The sequence below is a fragment of the Chrysemys picta genome, chromosome 3 (assembly GCF_011386835.1).
Source record: "Chrysemys picta bellii isolate R12L10 chromosome 3, ASM1138683v2, whole genome shotgun sequence".
Taxonomy (NCBI): domain Eukaryota; kingdom Metazoa; phylum Chordata; order Testudines; family Emydidae; genus Chrysemys; species Chrysemys picta.
The window spans coordinates 199,030,556-199,055,212 of NC_088793.1; the positions used below are offsets into that span (position 1 = coordinate 199,030,556).

Here is a 24,657-nt window from a genome sequence, read left to right on the forward strand (position 1 = left end):
TGTGCACTTGAGTAGCTGGGCAGTTCCTTCACTGTAGCCTCCCCATGCAGAGCTGATTACATCTGTATGTAGTGCAGCTGGGTATGTCCCTACCTATATGTGTGCTGGAGTCTGGGAGAGGGCTTGGCAGGCTGCTCACAGCAGTATAGTGTAAAGGAAGCCCAGGCTGGTGGGTCAGTGTGGCTCAGTGGTACCCCCGTTCCAGGTGGCACCCCGGGGGGAACCCATCACACCCAGAATCTATTTTTCTAGACTATCTCATGCTGACTCTACCTTCCAACTGCCTCCCAACACCAATCCCCCCCCTCTTTCTTTTCTTTTTTTGAAGTGCTGCTACACCTCTACCCCGATATAACGCTGTCTTCGGGAGCCAAAAAAATCTTACTGCGTTATAGGTGAAACTGCGTTATATCGAACTTGCTTTGATCCACCGGAGTGCCCCCTCGGATCACTGCTTTACCGCATTATATCCAAATTCATGTTATATCGGGGTAGATGTGTATATACAGTGTTGTTACAACCAGCACAAAACTTTCCTTACTGCAATTTTAACATCATTCTTCAAAACTGAAAGTAACATGGAGACAAAGGAAACCAACTCTTTATGGGCCTAATCCAGGCACTCAAACTACCTCATTCAGTTCTCACAATCTTGAATCAAGCTATTTTGCTGTATAGGTTAAATGAGGCTGCTCTGCTGCCATTTTGTTATAGTGGAAATATATACATTTTAAAAAAAAAAGTTCATTTGAAAGAAAGACTACTATTTTGCGTGTCAGGTTTCAGAAGGGTAGCTGTGTTAGTCTGTATCAGCAAAAACAACGAGGAGTCCTTGTGGCACCTTAGAGTGTGCATCCATTGTGTGGCTTCTAGCCAAGCATTTCAAAATGCTTTAGAAACGTGAGTTTATCCTCGCAACACTCCAGTGAGGTCGCAATGTAATCCTCATATTATAGAAAAAGACCGAGGCATAGAAAGGTTGTGACTTGTCCCAGTGACTTATGAAGCCTGTTGCAGAGCCCACTACAGAAGGCAGGTCTCATGTACTTTACCCAAATCTTTTGTAGGTGAAAGAATTACATTGCAAAATAGGACGAGTTAAGTCATGTCCTTCCAGTAAGCTTGAATGTGCCTTTAAATATAAGGAAAAACTGAAGTTAAATGACATTGTCTGACGTACCCCGCATATTATGTAAAAGTAGAATGTTTGATAGCTCCATTCAGATTAGTAGGGAAAATTAAATTGAGTTGCTCAACAAGGAGCATACATATCAAATAGAATTTCTGCAGCTTCACCATATGCTTTACACAGTCAAATAAAACTACTGTATTACTCATTTTTAACTTCATACTTAAAAAAACTTGTTAGCAGACATGTTGACCCACTTCTTACTTTCCTATTTTGTTCAGAAGATTTTTTTTGCCATATACGATGCATAGAACTAGTTCATATAGCAAACGCTTAAAAATTCAACCTGGACTTATTAAGGGAAGACATCAAAAGGAATCACAGACTAACTTAGGAAATAAGAGGTCTTTTGTATGGTTGCACCTGACTGTTCCACAGAAAACAAGACAGTTTATAAATAATAACGTTTCTAACACCATCTTAAGCAAAGATGCAGATAAGTGTCCCACTTACTATTCAATTCATTCCCTGACTGTACATGCCAATTTTTGATTAAATAAAGCATTAAACTATGCTGCCTTGTTTTGATCTTAAGCCTGAATGATAGAACCCTTTTTCTTTGCTCATTTACAGCTTGCAGCCAAGATCAAACAGGGAGTTACAGTTATTGCTCAGATTCATTTTCTTTTTTTTTCCCCCTGCAGTTTTCTGGCCACATGGGACAAGTTGGTTTTGGCATTTTTTTACTATAAATTAGCTCTGAATTACTCATGTGGCCAAATCTGCCTATTATCTGTCTTCTGGTATTTTCATTTTGTATTTCAAGTGAATATATGTTAGATAAAAAAGGTGACAATCTGCTTTGTGTAACTCAATTTTGAAAAAAAAAATTTACCAGCCTTTTTTAAACACAGAATTAGTATTTACTATGAACATAAGTAATCTAGTTATCATTTTCATAAACAAGGAATGATGCATAGAGAAAACTATTAAAGTGTCTTACCCCGTTTAACTTGAAGTAATTATTACACTATTATAAAACATCAATTGAAAATTTGTAACGCATAAGCTGTTTGGGTTAAGAGAGAGGCTGTGTTAAGTTATTTTTGTGCAAAGATTTTCAGCTCTTGATCCTACACTATATGAGGCAAGCTATGAAAACGTCGGGAATAATTAAGCGAAATGATGTAGTGTATCTTAAGGCACAGAAAGACTGCTGGCAATACTTCAGTTAATGAAGAACATGTAACATATAGTACCACGAATACTATATGTATTTTTAGTAACAGCTTACGATCCAATGCAAGAATTGGAAATTTAATGAATACAGGCAGTCCTCGGACTTACGATACAATTGGTTCCTGAAAATTGTGCCGTAAGCCGAAACGTTGGATCCGCAATCCACTCCATTGTGGGACCAAGCGTCATAAAGTCGAAACCAATATCGTAAGTCAAATCAGGGTGTCAATTCAGAAATGTCGTAAGTGCCGTTCATGATAAGGTGAATGTCAAAGTCGAGGACTGCCTGTACTGTTAAAATAACAGTTGCTTTAATTTTCAGTAAAGTAGAAATTGTTGCTTGTGTCCTTGTTTATCATGCTAAAAAAAAAATTCTACTTAAAGGCACTGTAAAACAAATAAATTACATCTGACTTTTTTTTTTTTAAGATTTTTTGCTATTGGTATATTTCAGAAGCTCATAGATTAGAAAATTGTACCTGGAGCATGTAGTAAAAAAAAAAAAAATCTAGAAATACGATTGCCTAAGATTTTCTAGGAATATCTCCAGTGTCTCGGCAAGAGGCAATAGAAGATTTTTGGTGTTGGGAGATAACGAGATTGGATGTACTTTTTGGTGACCTGGTGAAAACTGACTTTGATTTGATCTAGCTACAAGCATTTTAAAAGTCTATTTCATGTATGAATAGTAATCTGTTAATAACACCCCAGCTTAATATGCCAGTGCTTGATTGAAAAGGATGGCCAGTGGTTAGGGCACTAGTCTGGGGCATGATCAATTCCCTACTCTGCCCCAGAGTTCTTGTGTAACCTTAGGCTCTTCACTTAAGCATTGCAACACTGTCACAATGCCTAATTTTTAGGTGCCTAGAAAAAGTCACGGGAACAACAATGCAATCCACAACGCCTGCGTTAGGCACCTAGGCTCCCTATACGATGAATGGGGAAAGATAGGCACCTTAGAATGCAATCCACAGAAGCCAACATGCCAGTCCGGGAGCTCCCTAAGATAGTCAATGGGAGGTGCCGATGACAAGTGTGTGCTAAGCCCTCACAGAGTTAGCACCTAAATCTGGGCTGCAGGGGAGTACCTATCTCTGCTTAGCAATCCACAAACAACCTGCTGGCTGTCGTCAGGCCGATTAGGGGCCTAAGTTGTTCTTGCAGGAGTGAGTTAGGTGCCTACATCACTAAACACAAAACAGAGAGGGATGGGGAAAGAAGGTGGTGCCCACCTTTAACTTTTAGCCCAGTGACTAGAGCAGTCACCTCGGACGTGGGAGACCCCAGGCAAGGGGGAGGATTTGAAGAGAGGTCTTGCAGCTGGATGCTTAACCACTAGACTACAGAATCCTTTTTCTGATCCAGTGACTGTTCCACACTGGATAAATACTTAAAAATCATTTGGTCAGAGTTTTTTTTTCTTTTTGCATCTCATCACCTATTATAAAACTTCTGGAGCTAAATTAGTGACACCTGTGCAACCCCATAGTCTTCAACCCATGCGCACAGTGATCCTCTATTGCTTTCAATAGATTTTCTCAGGGAACTTAATTGAAGCTTAGTAAACAATCCTGTTGATGACACATAAGAAGGAAAAGAATCCAGCTCTCGTTTGCAGCTGTGTTGGTGCTGCAGGGCTAACAGGAATAAAAAGCAGTACAAGTGTATTTTTATCGCTCATGTCAGCAGCTTTGGCTCTGAATATACACAAGCAGCAAGTCTGTTGAGTAAGGTGTCATTGTCACAGTCACTCTTCAGAGCAGGACTGCAGCTTAAGGCTTTTTCATTGCTATAGGAACTCCACCTGCCTAAGTGACAGTAGCTAGGTTGACAGAAGCATTCTTCCATTGACCTAGCTGTGTATCTAAGGTCAGTGTCGATTTTTCAGATCCCCTGCAAGCCATAACTATGTCAGCCTAAGCTTTAAATGGAGACCAGACATAAGACTTCAGACCGAGTTCAAAGGATTCTGAACAAGTTCTGACAATGGGGCAGCACAGTGTCCTTCAGCATTTCTATTATTAAAATTTCTATTTTCAGTAGAGCCACCACTAATAATCATTCTGCTTCGAGTAGATGCTGACGTGTATTCCACTTAGGTGTGTGCACGCCCAGCAGGCTGGAGCCAGAGATTTTGCCTAGCAGTACCTGAAGAGGGGCAGTGCTCATGCCTTGTGGCTGTGGCCTCTCCCTTGGCTATATCAGGCGGTGCATTGGTCGATCTGCAGACAGTTCAAGAAAAGGACTCAAGTAGCTTGGGACCTTTGCCTCAGGCAGCACCTGCTCGAACAGGCCGTGAAGGCCTCAGGACTGGATCAGGCCGAAGATCGCCCTCGGGCTCGGAGAGGGCTGCTGCCTCCTGTTCTGGTGTCGTTAGAGTAGATATGGTGACAGAGTAAGCAACAGGGTTTGTTACAGGGATTGGTTCCTGGGTTAGTGTTTCTGTGGTGTGGTGCTGATGAGTATTTGCTTCAGGTTAGGGGGCTGTCTGTAAGCGAGGACTGGCCTGCCTCCCAAGGTCTGTGAGAGTGAGGGATCATTTTCCAGGATAGGTTGTAGATCGTTGATGATGTGCTGGAGAGGTTTTAGCTGGGAGCTGAACATGATGGCCAGTGGTGTTCTGTTATTTTCCTTGTTGGGCCTGTCCTGTAGTAGGTGACCGATCTCTCTCTGTCAATCTGTTTCCTCACTTCCCCAGGTGGGTAGTGTAGTTTTAAGAATGCTTGATAAAGATCTCGTAGGTGTTTGTCTCTGTCTGAGGGATTGAAGCAAATGCGGTTGTATCTTAGGGCTTGGCTGTAGACAATGAATCATCTGATGTATCTGGATGGAAGCTGGAGGCATGTAGGTAAGTATAGTGGTCAATAGGTTTCCGCTATAAGGTGGTGTTTATGTGACCATCGCTTATTTGCACTGTAATGTCCAGGAAGTGTATTTCTTGTGTGGACTGGTCCAGGTTGATGGTGGGGTGGGAATTGTTGAAATCCAAATACAGCCGCATTTGTTCCAATCCCTCAGACAGAGACAAACACCTACTTACTGAGACAAACAGTTACTTCCTGTAACTGTGGTTCTTCGAGATGTGATGCAGACGTATATTCCATGACCCACCCTTTGTCCCCTCTGTATAGGAGTCGCTTGTCATGGGCATTTGGTGTGATGGAACTGAGAGGGGTCAGGGTGACACCACTTCATATAGCCAAGGGAAGGACCACAGCCACAAGGCATGAGCACCACCTCTCTATGTTACTGCGAAGACGTGACTCTAGCACCCTGGATGTGCACAGACTCAAAGAGCCACAGTTACAATAAGTAATTGTTTCTTTTAGCTTTGCACTGGGACTCAAGCTACCTGATCTCTGTTCCTGGTTCTGCCGCTGAGGCGGCGTGAACTCAAGCAAGTCATTTTGTGTCTCTGCCCCTCAGAGTGTCCAGCTGTAAAATTGGACTAATGATATTCTTCTGTAAGAAACACTGATATCTGCAGATGAAAAGCGCTACATCAAGTGTTAAGTATTTGCTGCCATTTTAGGCCCACTGCAACACAAATTGCAAATTAGGATTCTTGACGTAAAATGGTAATTTGGCTAATGGGATTTTGACAGAATTTACATTTTTAAGGTAGCCTCAAATTGATCTAATCTGATAGTAGAGACTGTTTTCTAGTCAGATAGGGCCCTATAAAACGCTTCATGGACTATGAAATCTGGTCTTGTACCCTTTACTATACAGATTTCATGGGGGAGACCAGCGTTTCTCAAATTGGGGGTCCTGACCCAAAAGGGAGTTGCAGGGGGTGGGTGGGTGTCACAAGATTATTTTAGGGGATTGCAGTATTGCCACCCTTACTTCTGCACCGACTTCAGAGCTGGGTGGCCGGAGAGCAGCAGCTGTTGGCCAGACATCCAGCCCTGAAGGTGGCATCCTGCCAGCAATAGCGCAGAAGTAAGGTTGGCAATACCATACCACGCCCCCCTTACTTTTGCACTGCTGCCTTCAGAACTGGGCAGCCAGAGAGCAGTGGCTGTTGGCCAGGTGCCCATTTCTGAAGGCAGCGCCCTGCCAGCAGCAATAAGGGTGGCAATACTACCATGCCATCCTTACTTCTTGCTGCTGGTGGTGGCGCCTTTGCCTTCAGAGCTGGGCTCCCAGCCAGCAGCTGCCACTCTCCAGCTGCCCAGCTCTGAAGGCAGCAGCACCACCACCAGCAGCGCAGAAGTAAGTGTAGCAGTACCACGAACCCCCCCCTCCCCAACTCCTTTTTGGGTCAGGACCTCTACAATTGCAACACTCTGAAATTTCAGATTTAAATAGCTAAAATCATGAAATTTACGATTTTTTAAATCCTGTGTGACCATGAAATTGGCCAAAATGAACCGTGAATTTGGTAGGGCCCTACAGATAAAACATGAAGGTGAGGTTGTCATTGTTCTTTAAATTTACTAATCTTTCACCAGGTATGCTTGATTTTTAAAGCCAATGGTTTTGTATTTTACTAAATATTCATATTTTCTGTTTCCCCTGTTAAAACTGCAGCAACAGTTCATTAGTGAACACTTTGTCCAGGACTACTGACATTTACTTCAGTGCATTAGATGCTCAATGCACATCTAGAAAAGTGCACCCTAACTGCCCAATGGGTGCATGATTGGAGGGTAAGTGGAATGAGAAATATCATTGATCCTGACTGCACTGCATGTCACTTTCAGTGAGTCCATGCTCTGCATAAATATGTTATGGGCCAAATCCTTAGCTGGTGTAAACTGGCATAGTTCCTTGAAGTCAATTCAGCTACACTGATTTATACCAGCTGGGAATCTGTCCTAAATATGTCAGTAGGCCAATAGTTACTCAGAAAGTTTTGCTTTGCTTTGTTCTTGTTTTTCAACTAAAAAGCAGTTTGAAAATGTTCCTGTTTGTATAGGTATAGAGCTAAAATTACCATGACTAAGTGTATTACAATCACAGGGGAATGTGTGCGAACCACACAACTCCCAAATTCAACTTTAAAGGCTTGCTTGTGCCCTTAATTTGCTATGCTGAAGGGCAGAGTGTAGCCTCTGCCACATTGCAAACTGTGCTACATCAAGCCATACACTGTTTTTCAATCTCAGAAAAATCAATATCCACATCTAAAAGTCAGACAATGTCACAGGAAGCACTTTAAACAAAAACACAAATTTTATTTCTTTTTACTACTGAGACCAAGAAATAAGGTCTGTTCAGGGGGAATAGCAGCTGAATTCTAAAATATATATTTACTTATTTCAAGACTTTTACCACTTACACAAATTATTTCTGTTTCCTTATCAGCAAATAGGCGCTTTTCAGTACCAGAAAATAACCTTAGAGGCAGTGACACACTGGTCTTAATCTCATACCCAAGAGCTAAAACCAAAAACACGCCACACACGATTAAATACATAGCCTTGCATAGAGTGGTCCTAGTGATAAGTAGTCTAGGTTCAGAGCATCTGGAGTACTATTTCTAAATTGTGGTGCATTTTCTTACCTAACCTCTGTAACCCTTTGCTCTCTCTCCACCCACCCTCCCCACGAGCTCTGTCTGTCCCAAGAGCTTGCCCATGTTTGAGGCCTTTGCGGGCTGCTTTAATTTCATTGTGTGTTATTGTCCCTCTGTTTCTAATTTAGCATTGGCATTTCTCGCAACTCAGCGCATGATTGTTGGCTCTGAACAGTTTAATATGGAACGGAAGTGTTTATTTCATTGTTTGGCAATGAAAAGGACATTTCATGCATTTTCAACATCTGTCCATGGGAGTCGCTGATGGGCATCAGCTATGAGAGTCTAGTTCTTCCTGAGAGGCCTTTTACTCTTCTGGAGAGGAAGAAGCAAAGATACTAAAGGCAGGAATGGGGAAACTCCCTGGTAAAAGATGACAAAAATCTAAACAGCCACTTCCTTAAGCCTCTCCTTAAGACTCTGCCACAATGCCTACCAAAATCTAACCTGATGATCATGGCTAGGCAGGTGACAAGCTGTAACAGTTCTTCCCTCTCCACCTCTATTACCTCCCTCCCCCCTGCCCCCCTCCCCCAAAAACCTACAACGCAGGTAACTAACAAAGCTGGGACAATTTTTCATCAGATTCATTTGCTCTTATGGTGTATCCCCATCCCCTGACCTTCCTCTGTGGATTGAGATGGTCTTGTCAGGGCCGGCTCTAGGATTTTTGCTGCCCCAAGCAAAAACAATTTTGCCCCCCCCCTGTTTTTTTCTTACCCCACCCCCGGCCCCGCCTCAACTCCGCCCCTTCCCCAAATCCCCAGCCCTGCCTCCTCCCCCCAGGCTCTCAAGCATGGGAGGGAGAGGGAGAAGCAGCATGTGCGCTGCGGCCACTCGGGGTCTCCCCCTCCCTCCCAGGCTCTCAAACCTGGGAGAGAGGGGGAGATCCCGAGCGGCCGCGACGGGCGAATCGCTTGGGATCTCCCCCTCCCTCCCGGGTTTGAGAACCTGGGAGGGAGGGCGAGCAGCGGCACGCGAGCGGCAGCAGCGGAGGTGAGTTAGGGCGGCCGGGGCACATTTTTAGGGGCGTCATGGCCCGTGCCAGAATACTGCCCCTAAAAATGTGCCGCCCCAAGCACCAGCTTGTTTTGCTGGTACCTAGAGCCGGCCCTGGGTCTTGTTTTGCGTGCATACAGGAACAAGCACAATGTTGCTCACAGCCTGATTGGAACCTCTGGGTACAATCATAATAATAAATATTTTTATTATTTATATAATATAAATATTTAACAAACAGCAATTGGTGTGCTGTCATCACTGCTTAGGACACTAATCACAATCTCCCTCTTTGTTATCTCTCACCATATATTTAAGGATGTAAGCTCTTTGGGGTAGAGTGCCTAGCACACTGGGTGCTAATCTCTGAATGGGATTACCACAATACATGCTGTCCTGCACCCTTCCAGGCAAGTATAGCAAGAGGTTCCACTGCCTGGGGACCCTTTGCCAGCAAAGAGGCAGGGGTGGATTTGCCCCTATTAGTTTGTGCTTGATAGCAGTGAATATAGTAACAGCCAGATGCAGGAGATCTCTAATTGAAAGTGATATCAAAGCACAGAGGTGTTAAATCAAGGAAAACCAAAGAAATACAGGATGTTCCTATAACCTTTATCTCTACACAATTAATAACTTTAGAATGCTATGACTTGTAAGCTTATTAAAAAAATTTTCCAGCACCAAGAACAGTAAATGCCAGCAAGTGGGCTGTTGAAACCCCAGACCAATACAGACATTTAAAAAGAATAAATGTGGACATGCTCTGAGGATCACATGCTTTATCTTTCTAAAAGAATTTGTTCAAGCCTAAAGCTTGATGGCAGAAAATGTACTCTACATTTTCCTCAGTGACGTGTAGAATGCAAACCGCTCCTTTCAGCACCGAGATCTTTTAGCCTATTCAACAATTCCATTACCAAAAATTACACACACATTTTTGTAATCTAGAGCGAAACCAAGTCTTTTCAATGAATGCTTCGTATTGGTATTTAAAAAAAAAAGAACACACGCACACACACACCCCAGCATTCTGGGAGGAGGACCAGAAACATTTGATTCCAGATTAAAAAGAGTTAAAAAATTACAATTCCGTAAGGATCTGTTCAATCAAAATGGCTGCTAAGTGAAAAATAAAAAGTGTTCCTAGATCTGCATGGTAAACAGCAGAGGTCACTCCAGTCTTCCAGTAGATAGAGTAGTGTAGCAGGGAGTATGTTTGCTTATCCTCGAGATATAATTTATTTTAAAAAATTATATCTATTAATATAGGGGAGAATGGGGAAGGAGTTCAATTTTTCATTAGTTTGTATTCCAGAAAAAATTTCTGTTTCTGGACTTCCTCCATTTGTGGGGGGTGGGAAGGGTGGCTGGCAGAGGACGGAATAGTAGACATTCCTTTTTTGAAATAGTAACAGGTAACATAACAGAGTAACATTCACCCCTCCTGCAGAAAGGCAAAGGGGTTGGTGTCTATGAAATAATTGACACATTCAGACATTGCGCTTTGGGAGTCTGCATTATTCTTATGGCTTTAAATTTAAGATCCGATAAACCTGTTGGGTAACCTACAGCAAATCATGCAAATGAAGCACAGTGTGCAGAATATCACAGCGGACACCTTCAGCAGGACATTTTCACAGGAACAGGAATGGGAAATGGACCCTGTTGTTCTTCACAACATATTTTGACATTGGCAAGTCCCCAATATTGACTTATTTGCCACAACCGAAAATAAGAAATGCTCCCAGCACTGCTCTAGAGCCAGACTTGGGCATCATTTGCCAGGAGATACCTTCTTCTGTCACTGAAACACAGGTCTCCTTTATGCCTTTCTTCCAATTCCTCTCAGATCGAAGGTCCTGCTCAAGAAAAGAAAAGAAAGAACAAAAGTTATTCGCTTAGCTCCCACCTGGCCAAGGCAAACATGTTAGCGATGTGCCTGCCAATCACTCTGCAGTCCCTTCCTCACCTCCTCGCTCAGAATGCTGGACAGAGCCACCATCCCAATTTACAGCTCCTCTGACGCAAGGCATGGCTCCTCAATGGTTCAAAAGCAGAGATGTCCTGTTCAGAGGATGTGAAAGAGGTGCTATTACACAGAAGAAAAACAACAACAGCTCATCACACATATATGCAGAAATGGAAAAGATTCCAAATCTGGTGAGACTCAAAACACGTTACCCCCACATCCACTCTACGGATAAGGATTAGCTCTACATTCAGTAAAGGTACATAACCACCTTTCATCATAAGATAGCTTACTCTGTTTTCACTCATCCTACAACAAAAAGATTCCTCAAGGGTATGGGCAACCTCTTCCCACAAATCAGGTGTCCTACACCAACATGGGACCTTAACCTGGCCCTCAAGTGCCTTAAAAAGCCTCATTTTGAACCCATAGCCACATGCTTGCTTATGCATCTGTCTATGAAAACAGCCTTCCTAGTAGCTATCACCTCGGCTTGGAGAATCAACAAAATAGGGGTTCTAATGGCACACCCACCCTTCACAATTCTCTTTAGGGATAAGGTCACACTGAGACCACACCCAAAGTTCCTCCTGCAAGTATCCTCTGCCTTCCATCTAAACCAAAGTATTCACCTTCCAATCTTTTCCCCAAAGCCTCACCATAACAAGAGAGAATCAATATTACATATACTTGATGTCAGAAGAGCTTTGGCATTCCATTCGGATAGAACAAAAAGCTTCAGGAAATCTAAACTATTCCTTTCGATTGCAGAGAGGTCTCAAGGAACCTCAATCTCAAAACAAAGACTTTCCAGATGGATATCAAACCTCATTACCTCTTGCTATTGTATCTGCAATCTTCAGCCTCCGGCAATCTTCATTCCATGAGATCTGTTTCCACTTCTGTAGCCTTCATCAAAAGTGTTCCCATCACAGAAGTCTGCAGAGCAGCAACTTGGGCATCTGCTCATACTTTTACAGAACATTATGCCATCACGGATGACTCTGCATCTGATGCCATGTTTGGCTCCACCATATCATCATCAATATTAGACTCAATTCCAAAGCCTCGGGGGTAACTACTGTAGAGTCACCGACGGTGGAGCACCCATAGGGACACTACTCGAAGAAGAAGAACAGGTTACTCACCTTGTGCAGTAACTGTGGTTCTTCGAGATGTGTGTCCTTATGAGCGCTCCATGACCCGCTCTCCTCCCCTCTACTTCGGGGTTCTTAAGGGGCTCTGTGGTAGAGAAGGAATTGAGGGCAGTTCACCCATACAGTGCTGGATAGCCTTGAGGCCAGGTCTGAGACAGAGAGTTCAGGTGCAGGCTGAACTGACACTGCTACCTACAATCTCTGATCTGAGGCACAGGGATGTGAATACACCTACATTGGAGCACCCATAGGGGGACACTTCTCGAAGGTTCACTGTTACCTCACACGGTGAGTAGCTTTCTTTTATCACAAAAGAGAAATGTTCTCACCTGATGAGCTGAGTTAGGAGTAGTAGTTTTAAGCAGTTGAGTATTGTCTGAGTATGACCGATGATCCTATCGGTGACAAACTTACCTAGGGACATGGAGAATCCACTATCACTTGAAGTCATCCGATGAAGACCGGAAGTCTTTCTAGAAGAGATAGCGTTGTTGAACCAGAGATACGGGTTAGATGCTGGAATCACTGGGTGAAATTCTATGGGTTGTGGTATGCTCAAGGTTGGACTAGATGACCGCAATGGTCCCTTCTGGCCTTAAATTGGATGGGCCAAATCCAAAAGATTTTGTACTTTTCCACAGTTAGAGCACTAACCTAGAAGGTGGGAGACTTAGGATCCAGTTCCCCTGCCCCAGTGACTTTTTAAAGTTATTCATGCTAAGTGCAACAGCTTTAATAGGAGACTGAGGAGCCTCACATCAGAATAGCCCAGTAACTCAGGCACTGACCTGAGAGACAGCAGATTCAAATTCCTTCTCCCTTCAGGTAGAGGTGGGGGACTTGAGCCAGGGGTCTCTTACATGCTGGATGAGTACCCAGATGAGCTAAAAGTTATGAGGGAGGGCCTCCTCCCCACCCCAGTCTTGCTAAAATAGCATTGGTGCTTAATGCCAAGAGAGGGAGCCAAAAATCCAAGCAGCCCAGTTTAGGCATATATCTCTGAGAGGGAGCAGGGTTTAGCCCACATCCCTCATCTTGGAATCTTCCATTGGCTAGTTTAGGCAAGGAGCCACTGAGCATGCTGGGTTTTGTAAATCCTGTTTTGAAGCGCCTCTCTCTCGTTGTATAGGGAACCTACTCCCCTAACTCAGCCTTTGTGAATACCAGTGATTTCCTAGGCACCGAGAAGGTTAGGCATGGTGCTGAGGTGGCTTTATGGAGGTTTATGGGGAGATCCGCCCATGCAGGAGGGGCAGCATGGGAGAAAGCACCAAAGTGCTTGTTTGAAAGTCTGACAAGTGGGCAATGAAGACTGGTATCACTAGTAGAGTGGAGTCCAGCGCTGACATCTCAATAGTAAAGAGATGATTGATAAGGTGGGGATAGGTCATGAAAGTGAAGGCAAGTGGTCTGTGTTTGATGCAGTGGAGGATACAAAGAGAGGAGAGACATGATCAAAATGAGGATCTAGGAAAATAATTTTGTGAGCAGTCCCACAGCTCACAAAATTGTAGTGAGTACAGAGCTACCCCTTCCCACACTGGAAAACATACACCCACAGCCTGGGAATAAGCAGGCTGAACCATATGATAAAAAAAGGGTGCAACCTTCATGATCCCCTATGCAATGGGCCATTGAGAGGAAGTGTGCTTCAGAAAAAGTTCCTAACTGTCAGGGTGATTAAACATTGGAATAAATTGCCTAGGGAGGTTGTGGAATCTCCATCTCTGGAGATATTAAAGAGTAAGTTAGATAAACGTCTATCAGGGATGGTCTAGACAGTGTTTGGTCCTGCCATGAGGGCAGGGGACTGGACTCTATGACCTCTCGAGGTCCCTTCCAGTCCTAGAATCTATGAATCTATGAACTCCCCATAGGCTGGCAAAGCTCTGCAGCCTTACTTTAGCCATTAGCTAAATGTCACAATTTGCCCTTTGTCTGTTTTTCTTACAATATTACAAAAAATTGGTTAGAGGTAGGCAAGCAAAGACAGATCAGATTTCAGCTTTGGACTGCATAGCAGAGAGATTCAGGAACGCTGCTTCAAATGCTGCAGGAATGCTACAAAGGAGAAGGATCGTGCACCAAGAGCAGCAGAATTTATGAAAATATCAAGAGGTCAGTGCTAGATGGCTGGACCGGAAGATAGTCCAGCAGCTAGGGCATTAGCCTGATGTACAATTCCTTGCTCTGTAGCAGGCTTCCTGAGTGACCTTGGACAAGTCACTTAGTCTCTGTGCTGCAGTTACCCATCTGTGAAATGGGAATAACTGCTCTTCCCTACCTTACGCGGGTCAGGTGGTGTTATGATCACTACACTACAGATTGAGAGATATACAGTCATCATTACTAGAGTATCTGAGTAAATAGGAATGGGGAGAGAAGAAAGACAGTGTCCGTGAGACAGGATGTAGCAAGTCCTTATGGATAAAGGATAGGAATTATTTTTGAGGGGGTCTGTATGCTTTGGAAATGCCCCCCCGTAGATACAAACTTTTGGCTGGTTGTAGCAGAAGAACTGGATGAAGACCGAGCTGGGTGGAAGTCCAAGCTCATCCCAGCCAGCTACATACAAATCTGTTGAATCTAACCCCAGCCATGCAGATTCAGGCCCCAGTTCTGCAATATGATGAACTTGGGCAAACCCCTGGGCCTGAGCACAGCCCCATTGACTTCAGTGGGGCTCTAAGGAAGTCTGCGATCAGACCCTCAGTTTGGGGGTTGCTTCAAATGCAATGCAAAGCCAGAAACGACCTTCACTCCAGGTTGCCATTCCCACAGTACGAGGAATGGTTTCCGTTTGCTGAACGGTGACATTAATACCTCAGCTCCTCTAAGGTCACCCATCCTTAAGAAACAAAGTGACAGAGGGGATACACATTTTTTCATGCAAGGCATGTTACATCCATCATTTGGAAAACAGAGACCCAAAAGGTGCCACTAGGATCACTACAACCAGCTAGCAGGACAAAGGGTGACTCTGGGGGATGCTTGATCCTGCAGAGCAGGAGGACAGTGTTCTAGGCAGAGCGGGATGTACGTAGTTATGAACGGGACACTGAATTCAAGGGATCCTGGTTCTAGTGTGCGGCTAGCGAGTTACTCCTGCCTAGTAAGGCCAATGAGAGAAGCATCTAGTTTTCTTACTTACAGTCGCACACAACTCATGTCTCTTCAGACCACACCCATTTATATCTTGCCCCTCTTTTTACCCTCACACTAGAAAACAGAAGTGGGATGTGCACAGCACGTGATTAAATGATTCAGTGCAGTTGAAAGAGTCCAGTGCTTAACGTCAATTGCATCCACTCTGGATCACACTGGCATCCAACCAGCCATGATGAGAGGGATAACTTGTAAGGCAAACCAAGATACAAATTGTGACTTCCTTCACTCCAGGCCTTGGGTCATCCCCTATACGTGCTACTCCCTAGAGAGACTGTCACCCACTAGTTTGGCCATGGGATCATTGCAGCTTGGAATCAGAGAAGCTCTCCTTTGCCTTAGGGGCTAAGCAGGAGACTAAGCCTAGGAATCAAACCAAGGCTTTCCATATGGTAGCAGGGAGAGAGAACCATAAAGTACTTTTTTAAAATACATCCCTAATTCTATAAGGAATCCTCCACCATTACCCAGGTTATGCTCCTTTCTACATGACGGCCAACAGGCACTACCAGTTATCAGAATTTGAATACAGAACGACAGATGCAGGGAGGTTGTGAAGTTGCCTTGGGAATGAATATTCACAGTAAACCCACTACAGAGGGCTGCATATGTGACTCACTGCTCCGTAATGATCCAAATAGCCGAGACATTTTAGATTGCTGATGCCTGAACAGTCACATCTCTGTGAATAGACAGCTGCATTAAGCTACTGTCAATGTGCGAAACAGCAGCACACTGCCCCAAAAACTCAACTGCAAAGCATAGTGTCAGATGGAAGAATTGCTAATGAAGTCCTATGCAGTGTGATCATATCACAAGCAGCCAAGCATCTTGCATCATGTAACTGCAGCTGCTAACAGCAGGCTCCCATATTATTAAATTAAACTTGGTTTTAACAGGCCCAGGGAACTGATCTTGGGAGTGTTTTCTGATGTGATCTCACATCCCCTCACAAATGCACTGAGAGAACTATTTGCATTACAGTAGGGCTGAGATGCCCCTCTCAACATCAGTTCCCCATTGTGTTAGGTGCTGTACATACACAGTGGAGACAATCCCTACCCCAAAGTGCCTACAAGCTAAATGGATAGAACATACAGGTAGAGGACTGGGAAGAGAGGCCAAAAGGATTAAAGTGCCCTATGTCACACAGGGAGCCTGAAGCAGAGTTGGGAATTGAACCCTGGTTGCCTGAGTCCCATGCCAGTGTCATAACTGCAAGGGCATCTTTCTTCCCTTAAGAAAGCTGAAGTTTTCCCATTTACATCTGGGGGATCTTTATGGTTTGCAGAATAAGGACTCATTTGAAATGAACATGGGGGGAGGGGTTATTTTCTGACCATGTTTATACCAGATACCTTTGCACTTAACTAAATTGAATCTATAACCATGTGGGGAACTGGTGCGCAAGTGTACAGTCCACAGATAACAGCATTAAAGGTTAGCTCCTGCAAGATGCCAAGTACCCTCAGCTCCAGGGATGTGACTGTCCTTTCAAACTAGGATGCTTTCGTGATGGTGTGTGTTAGGATTGCAAAAGCCTCATACAGGGAGACAAAAACCACACTTATATGTTCTGTGTTCTGACTTTCAATCTGCTCTGCCTGGGTCAGAAGATTTCTGCTTGGAGCAGCCAAACAGAGCAAAGAAACGCAAAACTCTGCCACTGCTCACTGCAGACTCCTCGCTCACTTCTGGCAGCCATAGACAGGGGAGCAGTGAGGGATCATTGGGTATCCACCTCTTCTATCTATTTAATGGTAAAACATAGTAGTCAAGGAAAGCCAAGCAATGGTGGGTAAATAGTATAATGGCTAACAGGGTCGGGCTAGAGACTCTTGCCTATATGCTCGGGGTCTTACTGATCGCCACATTTGGGGTCGGGAAGGAATTTTCCTCCAGGGCAGATTGGCTGAGCCTCTGGAGGTTTTTCGCCTTCCTCCGCAGCATGGGGCAGGGATCTCTAGCACGAGGGTCTCTGCCGATTGCAGTCACTAAAAACAGGATTGGGGACTTCAACAGCAGAGTCCAGGGAAGGGGTAGGGACGGTTTTATGGCCTGCAGCATGCAGGGGGTCAGACCAGATGATCATAATGGTCCCTTCTGACCTTAAAGTCTATGAGTCTATGAGTCTATCCTCTGCCCCCAAGCATCCAAAGTGGGGGTGGGGGGTTGCACTGACCAGACTGGGTCATCAGTTTATCTCAGAGTATACCACTGTTCCCAGATTGTGGGGTGTTGAAGTATTATATGATCCTCTTCACCATAAGTACCTCGATAGATAAGTTTGGCCTTAAATAATGATTGACTCAAATCACACTCAGGATGTACCTAGTGTGAAATAGGACTGCATAAAACATTTTATAATAATCATAGCAATACCTGTATCTATGGTATTATCTGTCCCCCATTACCATAGTATCTGAGTGCCTCACAATCTATACAATACAATATATATATTTATCCTCACCCCCCTGTTAGGCAGGGAAGTACTATTATTCCCTATCAATAAAAGGGGGAAATAGAAGCAAGAGAGACTATGACTTGCCCACAGTCACACAGGAAGTCTGTGGCAGAGCGCGGAGTTTCCCAAGTCTTAGGCTAGTGCCTTTGTCACTGGACTACTCCTCCACTCACTCACCTTCCCCCAGGGACAAGTATTTATAGTTATAAAGAACCCACACACAAGGCGATGGAGGAGGGGAAAAATCAGCACCAAGCATCCCAAAAGTAGAACTTGGGACATCATGTAAGTGGTTACTTGTATTTTCATATAGCCTTTTTCATCAGCTGAGTTGGACCACAGCTTGTGCATTTCAGGTACAATCTCACTTGGTCACATGATACCCATTTTAGATATAAAAACTTATCTAATTGATGGCAGTATTTTCCCATGCAGCAAATAAAGCATCTTATACCCAGACCATTAGACTCTTCTTATCTGGCCATGACTGATTCCCAGAGCTACTATTAATTTATGTAAGATTAAAACCTTATACTTGCTCACCTTATCAAGGCAGCCACGTACTGTACCATGCCTGAAAATGCCATAGCTACTTTACTCTCAAATACATATTGTGGAATCAACTATGGAAAGCCATCAATCTTCACCGATGTACTGACCTTGCAGGGAAGAGAATCCTAGACACCTTTCTTCTTGTTAACCCACCTGGTTCCTTCCTATATTCTGCGGGGAAGCAGGAATTCACCCCAAAGAGACAACTTATCAAACAGATGTGGTTTGTCATGCATCTGGTTTGTATCCTTAATTTATTATTGGCATTTGAGTCAACCAGAAATGCACCATTGTCATCACCCATAGAAGATTAACTAATATAGCTTCTTGGATCATCTCCCCTTCGAAGACCAATATAATCATTGTAACAGAACTTCATCAATTTCTGGAGTGATATGTAGCATACAACAGGCATTTGTATTATGCAGTTACTAGAGCACATCCTGGAAACATGCATTTCCCAAAGCCCATCAAATAATCCACAGTTTCTTCCCCACTCAATAACTTATCCCTCCCCATTTGAAAGAATCTGAGAGAACTTTTGTGGATGTATACTCCTTTACTTTAATATTATCTGGCTCTACACAATGGACTCACGGCTAGAGCACCCCCTCCTGAGTGGGGACAGCAGCTCTTTCATCATCCTATACCCTCTTCCAACCGTGTGGTCTCTTCTTCTGACTCAGCCCTCTGGCCAGGTCACTTTAAAGTCTCTCCCTTTCTGGATATCACTGTTCCACACAGACAGTGTCCCTCACAACACTAGCCATCTGGGGGGGATAAAAATGGATGAGGTTTTTTGTTTGTTTGTTTGTTTTAAATCTTGGGTTTGTTTTTTTGTTATTTAACAATTTTTTTTGAAGTGAGCCTATTTAAAAGCAAATCTGACATTCATACAAAATAAACTAAGGCCAAAAATTATGATCTAAAAATATAAATAAAAAATCTGCTGAATCTATGAGTCACTATTAAAAACTGAGTTAAAAGCTGCTTTTCCATATAAACAGAGAATCAGAGAAAAACATCTAACTTTTGTGATCAAGCTTTGTAAACATGGCACAACAGGTCATGTATTAAGGGCTTGCTTAGTTTAATAAAAACAAATTGTATATGCTGTGGTGTGTTTACTTAAATTTCAGTTACCATCCTAATGCACCTTGACACACAACAGGAGCAAAAAGTTAATCATCTGTTAACTAAGCAATATGTCCTTCAGCATTTTCTAAAATACTACTGAAAATAGTAAGCTATATAGTTGCTTAAATAAATGTATATGGTTATACTGTACCCTCCCAGGTACCAAAAGGATGTACCAATCTACCATAAAGGCTCTATTTAGTTGTAAATCAACATGTTTTAATGGGTATATCAACCCATGAGAAAATGTACCTTTCTTTAGAAGGTAATAAACACAAACGGTAAAGTTGCTTAAAATAAATTATTGTTAATCAAGGCTTTCTAGTTGGCAATTTAAATAGCCTTGATTAAAATCAACCCACACTACTTGTCATCAGTGATGTCTGTGATGGGTTGCCCCCCTTGAAGGTTGCCCCTGGGAAGGCTCAGCTTAAGGGACTTGCCCCAGCACTCAGGTGTCCACCTCCCTTGGAGTGCAGACAGGGCCGGCTCTGGCTTTTTGGCCGCCCCAAGCAAAAAAACCACCCTACGGCACGGCCGGAGAACAGGTGCAGGGGGACCAGTTTGGGGGTGGGGGGGAAGGGAGCAGGCGGGGGAGAGAGAGAGAGAGAGAAGGGGCGGCCAGGGCTACAGCAGGGGTGCTGCCACGCAGCCCCTCCTGCTGCGCCGCCTCCTGCCACCTGCCGTGAGGACTCCGCTCCGGTGGGGAGGGAAGGAAGAGGACTGCCCTGCAGGGTGCTCTGGTTCTCCGCGCCGCCGCCCCCCACAGGGCGGCCAGAGCGGAACAAAAAAAACCAAAAACAAACCAAAAAAAGCGGCCGTGCCGCCCTAGGATTGGGCAGAATGCCGCCTCGAACAATCTGCCACCCCAAGCACCAGCTTGCTCAGCTGGTGCCTGGAGCCGGCCCTGAGTGCAGACCCAAAGGTATATTGTCTTGCGCTGTATAGAAAAATCTGCACAGCGCACGCTCATAAAAAACTCGCCCTCTCCCTCAATGTGGAAAGAGATACGCACAACTTCTTGCCCCCCCCCCTTCCCCCAGTTAGAAGTTGCACACGCTGGGTTTAATAATAAACCAAACAAATTTAGTAACTATAAAAGGCAGATTAAGTGATTATAAGGGATAGCAAACAGAACAAAGCAGATTACTAAGCAAAATAAAATAAAACACGCAAACTAAGCTTGATTCACTTATGAAACTGGCTACAAATACACCCTAATTTCTCCCCCTAAATGTTGTTTCAGGTGGATTGCAAAGGTTCTTGAAAGCCAGCTGCATTGGCCTGCAGCTTGAAACTTCAGGTATTATTGCTCACAGGCTAGACATCTGGCCAGCCTAGGCTCAACTCTTCTCCCCTTAGATCAGTTCTTGTTTCCAGGTGTTTCCCAGTGTCTCCTCAAACCACATGGCTAGATTTAATGGTGGACAATCAGAGGAAGGCAGTGGTAGAAGCCCCACAGAAACAGCATTATGTTGGGTGTGAAAAAAGAGGTCTATGTCATGACATTCAGCAGTAGGGTCAAAGCACTTACTTGATCCATGTGTTTTGGCTTAGCCAATCACTGCACATGTTGAGCTGGGCACTTTCATTCTAACCAGCCAGTGTCCCCACAGAGGGGAGGATACGCATGCTAGGGAAGGAGCATACTGGAGATGAGGAGAATTGGGACTGGAGAAGCTGAGGAAAGGTGGGTAATTCCACCCTCCTGTGAAGATAATTATACAGCCAACATAGGAGGTTCCTTGTCTGCCAATTTATTCTTATCTTCTGAGCTGGTTCAACTATTGCATCTGCACCCTGGGCCTCCCCAGGAAGTTTGAGATCTCACTAAACCTTCGGTTACTTCCCATTCCAGCTCCTTGTCCCTTGAGTTCATCCAGGTCATAAAGCCAGGGTCCTCTTCATTCCATCATCACAGCTGTGCTCAAAGCCTGTCCAATAGCCCATCTCACTGCATAGGAGGACTAATCGAGAGCCATCAGTCCAGCTCCTCAAAGAGCAGAAAGTTTTCATCTCTGCAGTAGGCCTACTATTATCCCATTGCTTGTACTGACTCCTAAGTCCCTCCCTCTTTCCATGGCTGCTTGCTCCTTGAAGTGAAGTCCCTTCCAGCTAGATCAGACACCCCATCATAGATCCAAGTGTTCTCAGCAACCCCGGTCAGCTCAATCTGGCTTTCCTCCTAGCCCCAAGATAGGTGCCAGCACCCACACATTAGCTTATGGTCAGCTGGCAGCACCTTCCTGGCTTCCTCCAAGATGTGATAGCAACAGAGGGAGTAGATTGCTGTTGAAAGAATTGCTTGTTGGGGAACAAAATAGCACACAGATGAGTTTCCTCCTGTGCACAGCACCATTTGTATAGTTAAGTGCTTCTGGCAAGCTGGACCCCTCTACAGAAGGAAGCAGAAGAGGCCACGTGAACAATGACATTGTACATTGTGGGATAATGTTGGAAGGACTGCTTGCACTGTGGAGGCGGTTATGCCAGTGCTTCTTAGGGGGGACTGAAGCAAGGCTAATACGAAAAGTGGTTCCGTGATCTGTGCATTGTTGGGCATGAGGTGTCTTACTGAGCACTAGAGAGACCAAACAACCATTAACATGACAAATTTTCCTGTTGTAATCAATGCCAGAGGAAGGTTGTGGTTGCTTTTGATTGGTTGGGAAAGTAGAACACACCAAACAAACAGCCCAGTTCGCCCTCCTAGGCGTAAACAGTTCCTCTCTTGGACAGCAGGGTTCCCACCATTAGCCCATCCCTTCGGGGCTTTGGGCTTTCCACCCCATGGTGCAGGGTTGTCCCCTCACCTCTTCTAGAACAGTGTTTCTCAACGACCAGCCCCCAAGATCTCCCTGACGCAATTCAGGAAGGCAGCAAACTGGTCCCTGGTATCAAGAAGATTGAGAAACACAGCTCTAGAACAGCAGATCTCAACCAGGTTTCTGCGATCCCCTGGGGGACCACAAGCAGGTTTCAGGATGTCCGCCCAAATAAACCAGAGAGCCGGGTTGGCGTTAGACTCGCTGGAGCCCAGGGCAGAAAGCCAAAGCCTGAGCCCCGCCACCGGGGACTCAAGCCAAAACCTGAGGAAATTGTCCTGCTTGCTACCCCCTCACACCAGCCCTGTTTTTTAAATCTACGGGATATGCAGAAAACCATGTTGTGGCACAAGTGGGCCGTGGAATTTTTATAGCATGTTTGGCGGGGGGGGGGGGGGGGGGGCTTCAGAAAGAAAAAGGTTAAGAACCCCTGTTCTAGAAGACCCTGGCAGCTGTCCTTCTACGTGCCGCTCTGCAGAAACAGCTACCCCAGATCCTTCCACAGTCTCTCTCCCGCACTGAGAAAGGCTGCCCAGCTCACCCTATGCAAGCACATAGTTCTTATCTAACATATTATTGTGTGCCCGAAGATATGTTACATTACTTGATCCTGCTCTGTCGATGTCAATAGGAGCTTTCCCATCGCAATGACTGGGCCCAGGATCAGGTTTCTACTGAGCAGAAGTGATCCAGCTTTAAGTTTTCCTTACAACGAATATTGTATTCCTTTAGATTTGACATTGAGAAAAAAATACCTCTACAGATGCTCTGAACGTCTTAACAGTAATTGGATTTACAACCACCACCCAGCAGTATTAATACTCATTCCAGTAAACTGCCAGCCAGCAGCCTTAAATAATTAAATGGAGACAATTCAACTTCGTAATACTTTTTGATCAGTGAAAGTGTTTTATCTTGAAGGAAACAGATTGCTAACTCACTGCAAATCTCAGGATATTTGGTGTTTTTTTTTCTTATGTCCCCAGCTCCTGGAGTCCTGTGACCACATGGGAGTCTCAGCTTTCATTTAAGCTGAATGAAAATCCTAGCCATCATGCTCCTAGAGAAAAACTTGAAGCCATGAACCCTAGAAGGCAAATAAAAATAATAAATTTCTTTTTTAATTTTGGGGGCCTGAGTCATGTTTCTAGAATGCTTGGGCTGGCCATAGGGGCTTTGCAGACTATGGGCTAGATTGTAGTGTTTATGCCACAGCCGTGTATGGGGACACTGTAGAGACATGCTTCCTCGGTGGGCACATAGAAGCATTCTGCCCCAAAGAGGCAGCAAATGCCTCCTGGAGTTCCCAATACATAGAGGGAGCACACATACAGTGCAGCATCTCTTCATGCTGAGAAAGACTCCCCCAGAGCATGGCTGGCCACTTCCAGTTGCTCACACAGAGTGGTATAGGAGCCAGAATTCCACCTTGTCACCACGCTTCCAGCATCTGTTTGGGGCACTGATGTCTTCCTCCCAGAGTAATTAGGGAGCCAATTCTGTGCTTACTTGAGTACAGGGACTGCAATTCTACCTGGACTTGACATGAGCTGTGCAAGGCCTATGAGAGACTCCTTTGTCACTCCCCCTACTGCACACTTGTATAGGGGCTAGGCAGAATCTCAGAGCAACCCCTGTGACCAGGTTTGGCACCGCAGATGAACCTCATAAGAACGGCCGTACTGGGTCAGACCAAAGGTCCATCTAGCCCAGTATCCTGTCTGCCAACAGTGGCCAACGCCAGGTGCCCCAGAGGGAGTGAACCTAACAGGTAATGATCAAGTGATCTCTCTCCTGCCATCCATCTCCACTCTCTAACAAACAGAGGCTAGGGACACCATTCCTTACCCATCCTGGCTAATAGCCATTAACAGATGTAACCTCCATGAATTTATCCAGTTCTCTTTCAAACGCTGTTCTAGTCCTATCCTTCACAACCTTCTCAGGCAAGGAGTTCCACAAATTGACTATGTGCAGAATTTCCTTTTATTTGTTTTAAACCTGCTGCCCATTAATTTCATTTGGTGGTCCCTAGTTCTTCTATTATAGGAAGAAGTAAATAACTTTTCCTTATTCACTTTCTCCACATCACCCATGATTTTATATAACTATAATATCCCCCCTTAGTCTCCTCTTACCTTACTGCTCTCAAGTTGGGGCATTAGACATCTCCTGTAAAGGGATCTGGGCCAACGGAGCAAGGAAAAAATAAAATAAAAAAGCCTAATCAAAAATAAGTATGGCTTCTTTAACAAGGTATCACAGAAGGAATATTTGTATTAACAGCTCAAGATGCCCTTCCCACAAGCCCCTCAAACAAAGTCTCTGAGCCTGTTCAGGTATGTCTTCAGGAACCTGGAGAAAAGATTTCCCCCCCATAGCAAGCTAGCTTTGAGTCCTAGCTCTCTTGCTGTTCCTGTTTCTAGACCTAAAGAAGAGCTTTATGAAGCTTGCCCTTTCACCAACAGAAGTCAGTTCAAGAAAAGATATTACC

The 24,657-nt window shown here is 44.5% G+C and overlaps 1 long non-coding RNA gene across 1 annotated transcript; it reads right to left on the reverse strand.

Moving 5' to 3' along the window:
* Nucleotides 1–9,485: 9,485 nt before the first annotated feature.
* On the reverse strand, nt 9,486–24,657 carry LOC135982566 (uncharacterized). Its single transcript, XR_010599977.1, has 4 exons — nt 24,302–24,657; nt 23,105–23,250; nt 10,864–10,958; nt 9,486–10,753 (listed from the first exon to the last, which is right to left on the reverse strand). It is a non-coding gene; the product is annotated as an uncharacterized LOC135982566 (long non-coding RNA).